We start from the raw sequence: 4,785 nt of genomic DNA, 5'->3' as shown, positions 1-4,785 counted from the left end.
CCTTCCCAAGCTGTTGGGGCCCAATCTGCCTCACTTAAATTTATAGGCATATCTCAGTAGATATTTGCCTCATATAGGAGGCCTTCCTGGCTGGCTCTAGAAGGCAAAGGCCTGAGTTCAAATCCCAGGTCAATCACTCAGTAGCTGTGTCTCCTTGGACATGTTAAATACCCTCTCTGAGCCTCACTTCACTTGTTAGTAAAATGGCAACAAAAATAGCATAGTAAGCTTTCAGGACTGCTGGAGGAAAACATTTTTTAAAATTTTGTATAAAGCGATCATCACAGCACCTAGGTCAAAAATATTTCTTGAGGGTCTACTCTGTGCCAGACACAGTTCAAGGCCCCAAAGATAATTGTGATAACCAAAAACACAGTCCCTGCCCTCCCAGGGCTTACAAAGTAGTGGTGGAGACAATAATCAAACAGATGGCTTCACAACACACGTCGCCTTCACAACACACGTCGCCTTGTGATAGGTGCTGGGAAGCAACAGAGAGCAGGGGACGCGACAGAGACGGCAGCGGGGAGAGTTCAATACCGGAAGATAGAGAATTAGTGAACTGAAAGATCAGTCAGAAGAAATTACCTAGAATGAAGCAGAGAGAGAAAAAACAATGGAAATATAAAGAAGAGAAGAACACAATGAACCTACTTAACATATTTTTTCAGGAATAGAAGTTTGAAAAAGAACATCAAAATAATCTCCCCAAAATATGGGAGGAAATAAAAAAGATAAGAGCAAAAATTAATGAAACAGAAAAAATATAAGAGACAGTATTAAAAGGTCAAAATTTGGCTCTTTGAAAAGACCAACAAAATTGATAAACCTCTGCTGAGACAGGTCAAGACAAAAAAGAGGGAAGGCACAAATAATCATCAGTGTCGAAGAAAACATCATTATGTGTGATGCAGACATTAGCAAGATAATAAGGGGATATTATAAACAACTGCCAATAATTTTGAAAATTTAGATGAAATTGGCAAATTCCTAGGAAAACATTGCTTACCAAAAGTAACAAAAGAAGAAATTTCAAAATCCGAATAATCCTATAACTATTAAAATACTTGATTTTTAATTAAAAATAAACTCCTCATGAATAAAATGTCTTTGATGGCTTCAAGCAAGTTTTATGAAATGTTTAAAAAAGATATAATGCCAACTTTATACAAACTCTTCCAGAAAATAGAAAAAGTGAGAACACTCCTCATTTTATTTTGTGAGACTAGAGAAATTTTAACACCAAAACCCAACAAGAACAGTATGAGAAAGAAAATTACAGACTAATTTTACTCATAAACATCTATAATAGTCCTAAATAAAATTAACAAGCCAAAGACAGCAATATATGAAAAGGAAAACACATCATGTCCATATCAGGCCTGGTCCAGGATGCTAGCGTAAATCTTGATTTAACGCCAAAAAATTGGTGTAATTCGCCGCCTTAACAGATCAAAGGGGGAAGAAAATCATATAGTCATCTCCATACAGCTGAAAAAAAGCATTTGTTAAAATTCAACATTCATTCTTTATTAAAAATCTTAGAAACTATAAAAAAGGAGCACTGAAATAATTTGGTAAAGAGTATCCACAATGAAACCTATAACAACCAATCTATTTAAAAGTGAAACTTTGAAGATGTTCCCTTTGAGATTGTGAAGAGAACCAGGATGCCTACTCATGACATCTGTCCATCTGGCCTCCCAGTGATGGACACTGGAGCCTCCCTTCTCCTTTGGTCGAGCCACTCCAGGCTCCTTGTGAAATCTTTATTAGACACACGTTTGATTCTGAGCAGCCTGAATATAAAGGCCTTTTAAGATCTAATGCCCACGTAAGGATGCTTATTTTTACTCCTGGTTTTATAGTTTTATTGGCTCATTTATTCATTGAACATTTATTGGGCACAGATAGTAAACTTTCCATAGGCCACAGCTCCTGAAGTCCTGAGAATTTATTACATACCTGAATCTGGAGTCTGGCAACACACAGAACAGGGACGAGGAGGACGACGGCCGTCCCCTCCTCCTCCCGGAGACAGAGCCATCAATGGGCAGAAAGGGCAGGGCCCTCGGGCTAATTGGGCTTTAAAAGGGTTCAGAGATTCTGAAGCACCTCACAACGGTCCTAAGGAAGGATCTGGAATAAGGATAGGCAGCTACCTGGAAGGGCATTAACAGCAGCCCCCTTCATCATCATCATCAGCGTTTACTGAACACATACTGTGTTGCAGAAACTACGCCAGACGCTTTACATACATCATCTCCTTGAATACAGCACCCCTGGGACGTGTAAACTATCATCCTCTGCTGGAAGATGAGGAAATCCAGACTCAGAGGAGGTTAGGTAATTGCCTGAGGTCCCATGGTTAGAAGGGGGAGGTGCTGAGCTGGGAATTCAGATCTGTCAGACTGGAAATGCTTGTCCTTTTCTGTGACAGTAACTCCTGCTCTGGGCACTGATTCTTATTCATCTATGTCTTAAGATATTTCGATTGCAGACCCTTTTGAAGGAAAACAGGAACCTTGATTTCTGAAGACCATTTGTATCTGGCATCAGCGTCTTTAGGACAACTTCCTATATTTGAGACCTTGTCCCCTGTGAGGTGGGGACAGAGCAGTCCCTGGGGCCACGTGCCCTCAGGAGGCCTACGTGAGATCACGCACACAGCACACCGCCCAGAGCAGGCTCAGGGGGCCCTCGTCACCCCAGCTCCCATCTCTGCACTGGTGGTCCCTCGGGCCGCGGGATGGCACTTGTCCCTACCTTGCAGAGATGGGGAAGACTTCCAAAACGACACAGATTTTTTCTGTTTCTTGGATTCTGGTACTGATAGCTTTCTTTAGGAGCATCTCTCGCCATCCTGTGCATCCACGTTCTGAGTGTCCTGTAGGTGTGACACTGATGTTACCAATCTCTAGGCTCTGAGCTGGCTTGCTGTCAGTGAGCCTTCATTTTGCAACAGGAAAATGATGACATAGTGATTGGTGCTCCGGTAAGAAACTCTGGCAAGTTTCTGTATCAGATCCTACCAGTGAGAGAAAGTGTCATGAAGCAAAACATGGAAGTTAAAAGATCAAATTCAGAGTTGGGTAAATCAGGGTGTGAATGTTGGTTCTGCTCCTTCCAGCTGTGTAACGTTGGGTGAGTTACTTAACTTCTCTGAGCCTCTGTAGTAACTTGATGGTAATAGCTTCCTCACAGCTTTCTTGGGAGGATTACCACATGATACAACGACATCAACTGTTAACACGGAGCCCAGTCCATGGGAAGCACTAAGTAAACGCTCATTCTTATTATATTGTTATTGAAGGAGAAACGCACCAACAAACCCTGCCATGAGATTTGTTCTACGGTTAGGAAGCAATTACCTTAAATGACTTTTCTTCCCTCCTGGATCCGTCTGCCACTTCCTGTCTGAACAAACTGGCCGGCTGTTGGAGTCTTGTTCAGTGCTGCAGGCCCTGTATGCACAGGGCCAGGGGCGTGGCAGGCCCAAGGCCAGCAGGCTTAACATGGTGTGCAGCCGACGACACAGGACAAGACATTTGAAAAGTCTGTTTGAAACGTTTAAGTAAAGAGTAATTTGGCAAGCACGTAGAATCAGGAGAACTGACTCACTCTGGGCCTCAGTTTCCCCATCTCCATGAGAAAGGGGCTGGACAACGTGCTGCTCCCTTGCGTCTCCGACCTTCGTGAGTAAAGCACTGACTCGCAGGGACCGTCTTAGCTGCTCACGGGGGCATCCAGCAACTCCCAGTCGGGCCCGGCCAAGAAAGCTGAGCGTCGGAACCCCTCATGGCGGCTGCTGCAGGGGTCGTGCAGGCCCACCGACTTGGCACGTCTCCACTGTCCCCTACACCTCCCTCGGACCCACCAGCTCCCACGTCTCCCAGCTCTGACTCCACTCAACCTCAGAAGACAGCAGCCCAGCCGGAGGCCCCAGCCCCGGCAGAGAGGAGTCTCACGAGCGCCCTTTTACAGCACCAGCTGCCCCGGCTGTTCAGCAGGAACGCCCTTTCTTTCCTCCATGCTTTGGAGAGCCACTCTTTCGCACGTTCAGGGGATCAACAGCTGGCCATAAACTTGGCTTTTTCGCAGGGAAAACTTGCTTTGGGTTAAGGAAACATTGCCACCTGGTGGAACGATGTTGAAATAACTAGACCGAGAGAGACGGGCTTCACACAATCCCCAAGAGAAAGAGCTGGAAGCGTCCTTACAGCTTGCATCCAATTCCTTTACTGAGTGATGGAAATGTTGTTCAGACATGGTTTGTGAAGGTCAAAGCTGGAACCCAGATCTGCTGACCCCTGATGTGAATAATTCAGCCTCTTCCGTCGCTACAACCGCCCCCACCAACAGAGTCACCCCACACTTTCACCTAAAATGACTCAATAATTGAGGCCAGCAAACTCAGGCTCATTTTCGTTCTGCCTGGTCCCTCTTGCTTTTTATCAACTTCATGGGAGCTGGGAAAGGAAGACCAGGGGAGTTTTCACCTGCCAACTGGCTTAGTGAGAAGGCAGACCAGACACCAGAGGAAAGAGCACAGACTGATCTGGGACTGAGAATTCTGTTTTGTGTTTCATATTTCAACTCGGGAGTCAGTGATTGCGACGAGGGTTGAGGAGTCAGCTTGTCCTGACTCTCCTCCTCCCCCTGCTGACTCTCTGCACCGGCAAGAAATATAGGACGTAATAGGAGGGGTGTTTCTGTGCCTGTGTGGAACATTTGGGTCCTGAAGATAGTAGGTTCTGTGAGTTGAGTATAGAAACTCTCATTATG

The 4,785-nt window shown here is 45.0% G+C and overlaps 1 long non-coding RNA gene across 1 annotated transcript; it reads right to left on the bottom strand.

Moving 5' to 3' along the window:
• Window positions 1–1,186: 1,186 nt before the first annotated feature.
• Window positions 1,187–4,254, bottom strand: LOC139074305 (uncharacterized). The gene is made up of 2 exons (XR_011523807.1): window positions 3,372–4,254; window positions 1,187–3,028 (listed from the first exon to the last, which is right to left on the bottom strand). It is a non-coding gene; the product is annotated as an uncharacterized lncRNA (long non-coding RNA).
• Between the last annotated feature and the right edge of the window lie 531 nt (window positions 4,255–4,785).

This window comes from Equus przewalskii, chromosome 11 (assembly GCF_037783145.1).
Source record: "Equus przewalskii isolate Varuska chromosome 11, EquPr2, whole genome shotgun sequence".
Lineage (NCBI taxonomy): Eukaryota > Metazoa > Chordata > Mammalia > Perissodactyla > Equidae > Equus > Equus przewalskii.
This window is presented reverse-complemented; position numbering and strand designations above follow the sequence as displayed.